Source organism: Schistocerca nitens, chromosome 4, assembly GCF_023898315.1.
Source record: "Schistocerca nitens isolate TAMUIC-IGC-003100 chromosome 4, iqSchNite1.1, whole genome shotgun sequence".
Lineage (NCBI taxonomy): Eukaryota > Metazoa > Arthropoda > Insecta > Orthoptera > Acrididae > Schistocerca > Schistocerca nitens.
In genome coordinates, this window is record NC_064617.1 from 835,387,415 (window position 1) to 835,402,254 (window position 14,840).

At 42.8% G+C, this 14,840-nt stretch overlaps 1 non-coding gene across 1 annotated transcript; it reads left to right on the forward strand.

Annotated features, from left to right (window-relative positions):
• The first annotated feature begins 5,930 nt into the window (after positions 1–5,930).
• Trnat-agu (transfer RNA threonine (anticodon AGU)) lies at positions 5,931–6,003 on the forward strand. Its single transcript has one exon. It is a non-coding gene; the product is annotated as a tRNA-Thr (tRNA).
• Positions 6,004–14,840: the final 8,837 nt, after the last annotated feature.

A 14,840-nucleotide genomic window follows, 5' to 3' on the forward strand; every position in this document is an offset into this window, starting at 1 on the left:
GTAACACATTTCGTGCACCACCCTGTACATCACTTGTACAGAACATGGTGGATGCTTGTGGATTTATGATGTCGATCAGTATTTGTGTGTATATTCATGCTATGGAAATAAAATGTAACTTCTGCGTGCCTCACATGAGTACGAGCCTGGAAAACACGCGAAAAGTAGTTAATGCGAATAAACAAGTATTTCAGAAAGTGAGTGGTCGCAGTTTTTCCGAATATACACTCCTGGAAATTGAAATAAGAACACCGTGAATTCATTGTCCCAGGAAGGGGAAACTTTATTGACACATTCCTGGGGTCAGATACATCACATGATCACACTGACAGAACCACAGGCACATAGACACAGGCAACAGAGCATGCACAATGTCGGCACTAGTACAGTGTATATCCACCTTTCGCAGCAATGCAGGCTGCTGTTCTCCCATGGAGACGATCGTAGAGATGCTGGATGTAGTCCTGTGGAACGGCTTGCCATGCCATTTCCACCTGGCGCCTCAGTTGGACCAGCGTTCGTGCTGGACGTGCAGACCGCGTGAGACGACGCTTCATCCAGTCCCAAACATGCTCAATGGGGGACAGATCCGGAGATCTTGCTGGCCAGGGTAGTTGACTTACACCTTCTAGAGCACGTTGGGTGGCACGGGATACATGCGGACGTGCATTGTCCTGTTGGAACAGCAAGTTCCCTTGCCGGTCTAGGAATGGTAGAACGATGGGTTCGATGACGGTTTGGATGTACCGTGCACTATTCAGTGTCCCCTCGACGATCACCAGTGGTGTACGGCCAGTGTAGGAGATCGCTCCCCACACCATGATGCCGGGTGTTGGCCCTGTGTGCCTCGGTCGTATGCAGTCCTGATTGTGGCGCTCACCTGCACGGCGCCAAACACGCATACGACCATCATTGGCACCAAGGCAGAAGCGACTCTCATCGCTGAAGACGACACGTCTCCATTCGTCCCTCCATTCACGCCTGTCGCGACACCACTGGAGGCGGGCTGCACGATGTTGGGGCGTGAGCGGAAGACGGCCTAACGGTGTGCGGGGCCGTAGCCCAGCTTCATGGAGACGGTTGCGAATGGTCCTCGCCGATACCCCAGGAGCAACAGTGTCCCTAATTTGCTGGGAAGTGGCGGTGCGGTCCCCTACGGCACTGCGTAGGATCCTACGGTCTTGGCGTGCATCCGTGCGTCGCTGCGGTCCGGTCCCAGGTCGACGGGCACGTGCACCTTCCGCCGACCACTGGCGACAACATCGATGTACTGTGGAGACCTCACGCCCCACGTGTTGAGCAATTCGGCGGTACGTCCACCCGGCCTCCCGCATGCCCACTATATGCCCTCGCTCAAAGTCCGTCAACTGCACATACGGTTCACGTCCACGCTGTCGCGGCATGCTACCAGTGTTAAAGACTGCGATGGAGCTCCGTATGCCACGGCAAACTGGCTGACACTGACGGCGGCGGTGCACAAATGCTGCGCAGCTAGCGCCATTCGACGGCCAACACCGCGGTTCCTGGTGTGTCCGCTGTGCCGTGCGTGTGATCATTGCTTGTACAGCCCTCTCGCAGTGTCCGGAGCAAGTATGGTGGGTCTGACACACCGGTGTCAATGTGTTCTTTTTTCCATTTCCAGGAGTGTATATATATTCAATACACAATCGTGGATTAAAGAATATCCCTAAAGGACAAGCCTAATAAGATGGCGCCGGCCGGAGTGGCCGAGCGGTTCTAGGCGCTACGGTCTGCAACCGCGTGACCGCTACGGTCGCAGGTTCGAATCCTGCCTGGGGCGTGGGTGTGTGTGGTGTCCTTAGGTTAGTTAGGTTTACGTAGTTCTACGTTCTAGGGGACTGATGACCTCGGATGTTAAGTCCCATAGTGCTCAGAGCCATAATAAGATGGCGGTGGCTGTTGGGGCAGCAATACTCAGCACATCGCTGTCCCAGCCGACGAATGTGACTGCAGAAAGCGTTGCCTCCACTTCTTAAGGCAGCTCATCAATTGTTATCGTAGTGCTGACCTGGCCCTTTGCCCGTCTTCCCACAAAAGAAAAATCCATGACGGGAGCGACGATCGATCGCAGCTCCTTCGTGTCCCAGTCGAACATGCAGATGTCTCAACCAAGGAGCGTGCCGTTCGTGTAGTTAGACGTAAGACTCGTGTTACAGAGATTAAAATTACTCGTAGAAGTAACGTAAAGCGGTATAGAGGCCTAGAGCAAACTGCCCAAAAGACAAGAGGCATTCACAGGCTACGGATACCCAGTGAACTTCCTGTAAATTAAATTATTTTGTTTACTTTTAATCCTCAGTCACTCAAATGGTGCCATAATGAAGTTAAGAAAGATTGTAGAACACGCCTGAGACAGGTACGTGTCGCTCAAGATTGTGAGGGACCATAGAGACACACCGTGGTACAATAGCCGTGTTAGAAAGTTATTTCGAATGCAAAGATCACAGGTTTAAGCGGAATCAAAGTCTAGTTGACAAACAAAAGCAGAACAAAGCGAAAATGAGTGTAAGGAGAGAAATGGGAGAAGACCTCAGTGAATTTAAAAGTAAAATTTAGTAAACCGAACTGACTAAAACTTCCAAAATGTTTTGTGACTTTATAGGAGATAAGCTCACGATGTTATTCTTAACGGAACAAAATTGACAGATGGAAAGGTAATTTATGGAGTATCCAAATGTACTGTAGAGCGATTACTGTTCACAACATATGCCTAAGTGACCTCTTGAATAACGTCAGACGCTGCATGAGACTTCCTGCCAACATAAATATGGGATAACGCCAGAAGACTGGAGCGAATTCAGAAAGACCTGCAGAGGATTTGTGATTAGTGCATGGAGTGGCAGGTAACGCTGAACAAAAGTAAATGTAACATTACACGTAAGTAAGTAAAGAGGTCTGCTAGTGTTTGTTTGCACGATTAGTGAATAATTACTGGACACAGTAACAACCTCAAAATACTCAGGACTAACTGTACAGAGCGACCGAAAGCGGAATGCCCACATAAAATAAATTGTAGGGAAAACAGGCGCCTGGGTGAGTGTCACTGGAAGCATCTAAATGAAACAAATAGCAACTGTGAAAGAAGTGACTTACAAAACAGTTGTTCGACCGATTCTTGAGTGTTGTTCCTTACCGGGTTGGATTATTGGATTATTAGGAGAGAGAGAGAGAGAGAGAGAGAGAGAGAGAGAGAGAGAGAGAGAGAGAGAGAGCGGAATCAATGAAGAGTGGCGCGTTTCATCACTGGATCGTTGAGTATGCGCAAGAGTTTTACGGAGATCCTGAACAATCTCCAGTGGCAGTCGCTGTAAGAGAGGCGCTGTGTCACGGAGGGGGGTTACTGTTGAAATTCTGAGTGCGTATGTTCGGAAAAGATTCTGGAAACACAACACTTTCGCTCACCTGTGTCTCGTGAAATTACCGCGACGAGAAAATCAGAGTCCACACGGAAGCAGATTGATAGTCATTCTTCCCACATACCATTCGCGAAAGGAATAAGGAAGGAGGAAAAATTATAGCGGTAGCAGAAGTACTGCCCGCCACACACCTTAAGTTGGCTTGCCGAGTAGAGATGTAGATACAGAACTGGTTTCGACCACTCAGCATGTCATCAACTGATAGCAACGGTATGTGCCGATGATTGTCAGTTTAGTGACTTAAAATTGAAATATGCCGCGCGGAGAAGCCGCTCGGTGTGAGGCGCCATCTCACGGATTGCGCGGATAAGTAGTGTGTAAGTCTAGGGGCCGATAACCTCAGCAGTTTGGCCCCTTATGAATTCACACTCATTTGAACAAAGTTGAAATACGAGAAAAATAAATAAAAGAATTTTATTTAGAAATATCTTACCTCTTACAGGCCAAGCCAAGGTGAAGGCATAAAAGACGGATAGGGGTCGAAATAAACTGCTATGCAAAACAAATAATTTTTTATCTTGGAACTCTTCCATTGGACCAAATGTACATACAAAAACAACAACATGGGAATTGTGGGGCAGAAAATTCCGAACGAGGTACACAGAGCTTATGAGAGCGCTGAAGAGTGCCAGCACACATTCCACTTTCGCAGAACACAAAATGAAAAAAACCCATAGCCCCATTCATTTCGAAAGTTATCTACAAAACCTGAAAAACAGCAACAATTTATACCGACAACTAACAATAGAACAAATTTATTACATACAAAAGGTAATAGTGGAAGGGAAAAACGTAATAATCTAAAACGCAACAGTTTGCAACAGCACGCCCTTTACCACTTTGAGAGTACTGATAGAGGCCACGGAACAGGAAACACGCACACGCAAAGGAACCACCTCTCCCCGACTCCCCTCCCTCCCCACCCCCCCCCCAAAAAATAAAAAAAATCACGCAGAGACATAAATAAGGAACAGAAGTCGTCAGAATCCTCGCTACATGCGATACATTTCTTGCGACACTCACGAACAGCAAAATGGCGTAATGTTTTGGATTATGATCAAAGTACGAAAGTTACGTTATTGTGTGTATAAAAATAGCTGCAAGCCGTCCAACTAACGTGAGTACACGAGAGACTACGTAACAATCTAGTACACACCAAAACTGTACCCACAACACTATAGCAATCTCAATTGTATAACGCTGACACATACAAGTTCACGTTTTTGTATTTGTTTACTACCAGCCGCTCACAGGTGGCATGAGGGGTTTAACTTACCAATCCGTATTGTGAACTTAGAAAACCAAAATGATAGCAGTTCTCATACTATTATTCAGTAAATATAAGTAAGTGTGTCATCTTCTACAATAAAATTAAAAGCTGTTGGTAGCACCTCTCCATCTTTTTGCCTCCTGTGTCATGGTTACGTTGCGTTATTCACAGTCCTTTCTCGTCAGGAATCTTCTGTTGACAAACTTTCACTTCCTTAGCTACCTGTTCACGTGTAAACAGGCAAACTACCCGCCACATGACGTTATGAAAGAAGCTGCTTGTTTGGTTCCACGAAGCAAACAAAGTTTTACTCACATTCTCTCCCAGTCCTGAAATGACACTGACGAAGTAGGCAAGAAAAATAAATAACGCTGTGTTTTCCACAATCCCTTGGTCTTCATAAACATTGATATGTTCGTCATTCTTCACTCCTTTATAAGATCGATGCTACTCTAATGCCTGTTCTTACGTAGCCGCGATGGGGAAGATTAACCTCTGGCTGGGAGGGGAGGGAGATTGATCATACTGCTTCTCTGCTTCCTGAGTGTCAATCGATAGCAGATTTCATCTCTGTGTTTGACCAGCCTCCAGTCGCCCTAGTATTCTGCCCCTCATAACGTCATCAATGTGTGTTCTTTGAACCATTTCAAACACAAAGTCACCATTAGCACGTCTGAAAACGTCTGAACACTTACTCGCATGCTCCATACTCTGACATGCACTAACTCACCTGTGCGTATGTGGACTGCAGCCAGCGCCACCGTAAGACGACTGGAGGTCAAATGCACCACATTGTCATACCCCGAGGTGATTTAAACGCGCAATCCGCCCACCAGAGCGTTGTTTCACCATGTATCAGCATTATCCCTAATTTATGAGCATGATTGTATTAGATTGTGACAGATCATTTAGTGTGTCGGAAGGAGACATAAGTTTGAGTTGAAGCTGTGGTGGAATAACGTTAAGTATCTCTATTGTTCTGCTAGAAATCAAAAAACGATATGGTCAAAAAGGCTTCACTACTATGAATGTGTGATGTCTGTTTTTCCATATACCACGAATTCATGTAACTGATTTGCCTAGATGGGCAATGTATCCACCTTCTTCCGTACGGATGCACAAGTACATCCGACCTCCTGCGCGCATTTCAGAGAAGCGAGCGTGGAAGAAATGAACAAGGACTGCGGATAGATGGTGCTTGGTGAGGCGTGGCGATAATAGTGTCCCAGATGGCGCAGTGGTTAACGCATCTGCCTAGTAAGCAGGAGATCCTGGGTTCGAATCCCGGTCCTGTATACATTTCCACTCTTCGCCGCTGATTCCGCGTAATGTCCCGATGCAGCTGACATCAGTAATCCCTGCCCTGCCCTTTCCTTTCTTTTCTCCCCCGCCTCCCTCCATCTTCAGTCTACATTTAACACCGATCAGTGAGTATTTAAGTGCTTCCGCTAACACAGAAAATAGGTAAGTGGTGCTTCGGTGCTGTGATTAGGCCACCTATAAAATGAAATTCATGTGTGTTCATAATGCTTTCGTACTTGCGCTTCGGTAACGGGGTTTTGTAAATGTCTTTCCAGTCTATTGCATACTAGATTGTAACTTCCCACATTACCTGCCAGCCGTTGTCAGCGTGAGAGTTCATAGAAATCGGCATCAGTAACATTGTGACACAAGTACAGCCGTCGTCCTGTGAAGTGCTTACCTGATACTTCTCTTTCTGAAAATTAAACCGATGTTTCTCTTTAGTCAGGCCTTTTTTCTCTAAATAAACATATCGGATACCTTCATTGATGGTAAACGCAACGTGATTCTTAACAGCTACTTTTCTTTGCAGGGGCTGGATTTTCATGTTTGTCTTCTTTACGTTCCCTGTGTCACTTTTCTGCCTGTCTTAGCATGCTGCGGGTAATGGAAGCTCCAATATTTATGTCCGACGGCCTTTCACGACGTAGCGTTCACGTTGTGTGTCTTTGTGACCGCAAACAGGAAAAGAACAGAGTGCAAAGGGTATGGGGGGGGGGAGTGGGGGGGAGAGGAAGGATTGTTAACATGCAACTGTGCTACACGCAACGAAAATGCTCTGGTCTACTGAAGCACCGTGTGTCCTTCATCCGCAGTTACTACAGTTAATTAGAGGAAGTGACAGAGTCGTGTTTTCGAAATCAGTAATGTCTCCTCAGCATAAACGTATTTTCACCCAGATGAAAGCGCAAACACGCGAGAAAAGGAGGAGATACATCAAACAGTGCTGCAGTCTACTCATGGCGAACTTGTTTCCTGTTTCTGAAAAAATATATTGTGCCTCTAGTTGTACTCAGAGTACTGAATTCAAAACTGTTTTTACTTTTTTTTCTGTCAGGTATAGTTTATGAGTAATCGCAATTTTATTTCCGTTTTCTGTTTCTGATATAGCGCAGCAAACATGAGGTGAAATTCGATAAACAAATCCACATTTTTATTAGGTTATAAGTTCATCACATTAATGGAGGGTGATATCAAACATACAACACAGTAATCTTTGTGTATAAGCTTTGTAGCGTTTATTTGACATGAGAAATTACAGAAGATTGCCAAAAAAAATGAGCCCTTGTATTGTAATGCACATCAGTTTTTTTTTCTTGTACTGTGAATCTTTATTCTCTCGAATGATATTCCATCAATAATCTGCTAACGTGGAAGGTACCCACTTCCCTTCATAACTTCTTTCTATGGTAGAAACGTCTTTATGGAATCTTTCGCTGTGTTCATCTGATATGTCACAACAACTCTCTGTGAACTAGACCGAGCGAGGTGGCACAGCGGTTAGACACTGGACTCGCATTCGGGAGAACGACGGTTCAATCCCGCGTCCGGCCATCCTGATTTAGGTTTTCCGTGATTTCCCTAAATCACTCCAGGCCAATGCCGGGATGGTTCCTCTGAAAGGGCACGGCCGACTTCCTTCCTCATCCTTCCCTAATCCGATGAGACCGATGACCTCGCTGTCTGGTCTCCTTCCCCCAAAACAACCCTCTGTGAAGTAGTCCTGATGAGAGTCCATCATAGGTACCTTCAAAGACATATTGCACCCCAGATCTTGATATGGTTTCATCATACTATTCACCATTGCTTTGTAGTTAGTAGCTCTTCTACTTCTGAGGAAGTTTTCTGACACCATCTTGAAACAGTCCCATGGCGTCTTTTCTTTGTCGGTTAAACGTGCTTCAAAATTTGCGTCTTTCTGCAGATCCTTGATTTGTGGGCCCACATATACACCTTTCTTTATTTTTGCAGCTGAAAAACGGGGAAATCTGGTAGCTAGATATGCAAACCCACTGCCTGTTGGATCCATGGCCTTTACGAATTGTTTCATTAGGCTAAGTTCGATGTGAAGCGGTGGAAGTAGTATATCTTAAAGAGCTACCAGACTATCACGTTGTACATTCTTTTCGCCCACTTTCCATCTCCGCCTAGGCCATTTCTTTTTCGCGTAGTGAGAGTATCTGTCTCGACTATCCCACTTGCAAAGAAAACAGGCATACTTCGTGTAGCCTTGTTGTATTCACAGTATCATAGCGATTACTTTGAAATCTGCACATATTTTCCATTTGTATTCGTTGTGTTGTAATGAATTTAGCGTCCTTTGTACGAATTCGTGTTTGTCTTTGGTCAAGCTGGCGTAAGCTATTGGAACAGAGGGTATTTTATTTCCGGTATGGAGCAAAACACACTTGAGACTTGTTTTCAACACATCTATGAAAGTCTCTACTTCTGTGAAATATAGGTGAAGGTCAGCACATTCATTACGCCAGCAACAACGTTGCAAAATGTCATTGCTCCGTCAGTTGCAAAATAGGAAATAAAGACATGTTCTCTGTGCCTGAACACACTGATTTTGGTATTTTGGAGGAGCAGATTATACTCTTGTAATCTTGATCCAAGCAGCTGCGCCTTTCATTTACCTAGTCCTAGATCACGTACTAAACCATTTAAATCTGCTTATGGAAACAAATGTGGCGAAGTCTCAGTTGCGCAGTGATATAAAACATCATCTGTGATTTCTTCAGTACTAGTTACTTCATTGTCACTCCGAATTTGACCTGGAGCTGTTGAAGGTACTGGAAGACTGCCAGAATGCTATGGGCAGATCTGGGTAAACAATGTGCCTGTTCGATGTTTTGTTTGTAAAACCCTGAATTTTTGTTAGAAATAACAAGCAGTAACGTGGTCCTTGGGCTCTCTTCAAACCATGGGCACAGCGAACAACGCCACATTCTGTTTACCTTTCCACCACTGAATTAGTTTGCAGTAACATGTAGCACAACAGATATGTGGTTCCCATTCTTCATCTTGGTCTCCTACCTCTACTCCAAAGTAATGTTAATATGCTTTCTTTATGACTGTTGAAATTTTCTTCCTATTTCTGACAAAGGTGAACTTCCCCCAGATATAGCAGAGGTTTTTGGCTTATAGTGACATCCACGACGACGTGACATTTCTGAAAACTTAAAAATACCTCTTCAGTAATACACCTGTACTACAATGAAACCAGAGAAACTCTGATATGTAAAAATAAGCAGTCAATTTACCTTCAGCACCAGGCTAAATCACTTTAAACACAGGAACTTCTAAATTCAACTGTGCTCTGAACTATGACAGAGACGGTTACTAGGCAGCCAAAACAATTCGTTAAGATTGATACAAATTACGACTAACACCACTGTTGTAAACTCGGTGCACCTGCCTCTGGGAAGCGTGAGGTTTATGGTACTGCCGAGGCAGCCACCGGCTGTCGCAGTTCGAGTTAATGAGCTATTGGAGGTGGTCGTAATGACATAGGTGTGGCGGGGGATAACCCAACTACGTCTGATTCTTCCCACCTGCTGGTGAACAAGAAATTGTCACGTTCCATCACTACTGGATGCGCAACACACCCGTATTTCTCTATAGCGACCCTGTGTTTGCCATGAACTGTGAATATACATTTAAATATACATGTACATATTACATAAAAAGTATCCCTGACAACGGTATTTTGTTTACATATTTGAATTAGCCATGGTAAACTGGTTTAGAAGCACACACTTTAATATCAGTACTAGAACCCTTGTCGAACAGTGTTAGCACTTCTACTTTCGAAGTTTAACCATAGTAGGTCATTGACACCAAAGTAAGATTTTATATATTCGCTACCATGCGATAAAAAAGGCATAATAATACCGTGAAACTTTGAAAAATGAATACGAAAAGAGATTCTCAGTATTAAGTAACGCTGTTGCCCAGAAGTGAGAACTCAGTTTTATGAACTATAAATGGTTCAAATGGCTCTGAGCACTATGGGACTCAACTGCTGAGGTCATCAGTCCCCTAGAACTTAGAACTACTTAAACCTAACTAACATAAGGCCATCATACACATCCATGCCCGAAGCAGGATTCGAACCTGCGACCGTAGCGGTCACGCGGTTCCAGACTGTAGCTCCCAGAACCGCTCGGCCATATGAATTATAAATGAAGCAGACAATAATAAAAGTATGACAAGTGACATTTTGTGTAAATTTGCAATCAGTTTCTGTACTGTTTGTAGAACATAAATTAACAGTGATCTAAATTCCATGAAGGCGATATTGATTATTATTCGGAGACTGAATGCCAGTGTTAATAATCTGGAATTGAACCAGTAATCCCACCCCTGAGTCTTTAAATAATAGAATTCCGTTTTTAAAAAGCTAGTTTTACACACATCTCATTGTTTATGACATACTTCCTGACATATCTGTCGTACAATGAAATAATTTTGCAGGTCTATTCAGTGGTATGTGTAGTTTCTGTTTTCAAAATGTGTTTTGAGTTAGTAGTAAAGAAATAATAAATTATATTTCAGTGGATGATACCGAAGGTTTGCTGCGTAAACAACTAGTACCTATAAGCAATGACTTTTCCCTTTGTGACTTTACATAATGGATGTTCTGCTACTGACAAGGGAACCTCCCCATCGCACCTCCCTCAGATTTAGTTATAAGTTAGCAAAGTGGATAGGCCTTGAAAAATTGAAGTCTCGTGGTAACGTGAGCAGCTGCGGTACGAAAGGTCGTTGGTTCAAATCTCCCATCGAGTGAAAAGTTTAATTTTTTATTTTCAGTTTATGTGACAAACTCTTACGTTTTCATCACTTTTTTGGGAGTGATTATCACATCCACAAGAAAACCTAAATCGGGCAAGGTAGAAGAATCTTTTTACCCATTCGCCAAGAGTACAAGTTAGGTGGGTCGACAACATATTCCTGTCATGTGACGCATATGCCGTCACCAGTGTCGTATAGAATACATCAGACGTGTTTTCCTGTGGAGGAATCGGTTGACCTATGACCTAGCGATCAAATGTTTTCGGTTCCCATTGGAGAGGCACGTCCTTTCGTCTACTAATCGCACGGTTTTGCGATGCGGTCGCAAAACACAGACACTAAACTTATTACAGTGAACAGAGACGTCAATGAACCAACGGACAGATAATAACTATGCAAAAATAAAGAAGGTAAAATTTTCACTCGAGTGAAGACTTGAACCAAGGACCTATCGTTCTGCAACTGCTCACGCTACCACGGGACCACGACGCTCCTCTGCTCACATTGTCCATGATGTTGCCTATGTAGCCCATGGACTACTCAGTTTGTATATTTTGCTTATTTTTTCACAGTTCCACACAACTTCTTCCTGTTTTCTCAGTTGATCTGTGTTCAGTTTATCAAGGCCTGTCCACTGTGCCAACTTATAACTTAATCTGAGGGGGGTGTGATGGGGAGGTTCCCTTGTGAGTAGTAGATTCTCTAACCAGCAACCCGTACGAGCAAACCAACTGCGACTTTACTTTTGCTGACCGGAACTTTAGTTAACTGTGCTATGTACGGCTCTGTTTAAAAAAGAACAGCACGATGATGTCAGAAGATAGAGCCACACACGTCTGCTTTCATGTTCAGCAGCTAACTCGCTGCAAATAATAATCTATAGCTGTGATCCTGGAGTCAAATAGTCTGCATGATAGCTATAATTGTGAATTAATACAATAAACAGACATATTTATTAAAGTTTAATCAATAATTATTAAAAAGCATTCTTTTCTAACGTCTGAAATTGATGCAGACGACAGAGAATTATGCTGAGTAATGCTTATTCAAGAAGATATGTCACAAATACATGAAAAGTGGTCCAGAGATAACTAAATACACTGCAGACGGAAATAATGTTATGAAATGCAGTAAAGTTGCATTGAGCGCCTTACGAGATTGGTAGCAAAATCCCCAAGCTAAATGGTTATCTAGGACATGTGGAAAAACTAATACCATTTCGTGATCACAATACACGAAATATTTGTCAGTTAAAAATAATTTAGAGTTCGGTATGACGATTTGCATAACAATACACGAGATATAACAAACAGAAGCTCGTGGTTCATCTGTTTTCAATTCCGTGTTAAAGGAAGTGGAGAAGGCGAAGTTCTACATTAGAGCACATGCAGACCTCTCCAGACTTTGACTTCCTTCAAAAGTTAAAGTACTGTGGGAACCATTCATCACCCAGAATCTATCGCCCACACGACCAAACAGCACACTGCATTACAGACATTTCTGCTTTCCCCGCCAAAAATACATCATTATTATGTTCTTCAGATATGATGTGGCTTAACTTGACCACTTTCTGAACCAAATTAATATATTACAACAATATTGAAATAAGAAAATGTTTTGAACGTTGAGTCACTCTTAAACCAATCATAATAAATATAAGTAAAGGTTTATTCATAAATAATTATACAAGCATTCTTGCGGCAGTGGTATCACGTTAAATGACAACAGATTGTCGTTAAATATTGTTTAAACAATTATTTATGTCTTCTTGATAGAAGTGTCTTTTGTTTCTGTTTTCAATGGTGGTGTCAGCTAACACTTTTCAATTATCACCGTTTTTAATATCAATTGTAAATAACATTTAAATAACGCAATTGGCAAAATACCAGCATATTCCTTAAATAACTATACAATTATGACACGGAGTGGCCGAACGGTTCCAAGTGCTACAGTCTGAAACCGCGCGACCGCTCCGATCGCCGGTTCGAATCCTGCCTCGGGCATGGATGTGTGTGATGTCCTTAGGTTAGTTAGGTTTAAGTAGTTCTACGTTCAAGGAACTGATGACCTCCGAAGTTAATTCCTATAGTGATCAGAGCCATTTTTGAACCAATATGACAAGATATGAGGTGTTGATGCTGCATTCGATTGCTGTGTTGTTGTGGAGAATATGATGATTCTGATAGACACTTGCATGATGAGAAAGATAAAAATACATAATAAATCCATAAAAAAATTAGATACATATCAGTAGCTTTCAGGGATGATAGCTATAGTGTAGTGCTATCATTTCAGATATCGTTTGTTGAAATTGTACGTATTTTAAAGTTGTTAATTCTGTAGTTACTTGTGAAAATATTTAGTCACTGTAAATTATAAACTTTTGTAGTTTTAAAGATACTGAAAAATCATTTTCTCATTGGATGCACCTTATTTTTCTGAGATCGATCATATATTCAGATTTGCTTGATTATGTAACTGTGATTTATTATAGATTTTCTAAGAGCTGTAAGTAGCCACATTTGAGACTGTCCAACACTCCAGAATTTCTGGTGTATCTCATGTCGTGCTAAACGAGCAACGGTCGTCCAAATTCTCCAGGATGTACCCATTTCCAGCCATGTGCTCGTCACCCCTGGATCTGGACTCACCGCGTAACGTCCTGTTTATGCAAATTCGCACTCGCCAATTAAGCAAATTCACCTCTCCTCAATGCCAAGCCTAAGCTGCCGAATAACTCACCCACATACTTGTAACGGTACACCTTTCACCATTTAATGGATGGTGCCAGGTAGAAAAAGTTTCGTAATGGTTTGAACTTAGGTGCAGAATTTGTTGGGAGTTGCCAGCTACTTTCGTTTGTTGCACTACTGGGTATAGTCTTGGTAATTTGCACGCCATCAGTTACGCTGTCTCAACACATGTGCACAGTTTCTAAATTTGCGTTAAACCTCTAACGTAAGATTAGGCCTCTTAATGAGTATATTACGATAGCATTTAAAAATTTTTAATTTGAGAGTTAGCCGGCCAGTGTGGCCGTGCGGTTCTAGGCGCTTCAGTCTGGAACCGCGTGACCGCTACGGTCGCAGGTTCGAATCCTGCCTCGGGCATGGATGTGTGTGATGTCCTTAGGTTGGTTAGGTATAAGTAGTTCTAAGTTCTAGGGGACTGATGACCACAGATGTTAAGTCCCATAGTGCTCAGAGCCATTTGAACCATTTTTAATTTGAGAGTTAATTATATCAACTAATAATTTTTTCTTTTTTTTCTTTTTTTTTTCTTTTTTTTTCTTTTTTTTTTTTTCCTGGAAGCCATTCGAGATGAAGCCAGCGACTGAGATTGTGCACCGTTTTACGTGTTTAGTAACACAAATCTTCAAGCCTTTTTCAAACCATAACAGATTACATTTATTGGTATACAACTGCCAAACATCATTGTTCCATTAGACTGTATAACAAACGATCCAGCTCACACAAATTATGACGATGTCTCCCGCCGTTGGGTAGTATTACACTAATCAGTGAATTTTGCTATGATCCGAAGAGGGCTCGTAGGTAAGCCGAAACTAGGAATCGTATAAAATCATATTTGCAATCTTGACTATTACGGCCGGCCGGAGTGGCCGAGCGGTTCTAGGCGCTACAGTCCGGAAACGCGCGACTGATACGGTCACAGGTTCGAATCCTGCCTCGGACATGGATGTGTGTGATGTCCTTAGGTTAGTTAGGTTGAAGTAGTTCTAAGTTCTAGGGGACTGGTGACCTCAGATGTTAAGTCCCATAGTGCTCAGAGCCATTTTTTGACTATTACGTATTTTTCTGAAACCATGGCTTCAAACGGGATAGGTTGATAGGATGCATTGTTGGGCATAAAAAATACGGGGCGGTTTGAATTAAACGTTCGTTACTTGAGAAGACCGCCATGACAAACTGGGGATTGTTGGACAGTGAAACTTTGTGGAAACGTTTGTAAGGACATCCGGAAGAGAAATAATCAATAAACCATTGAAAGAAGTACATTTTAATTTTCAC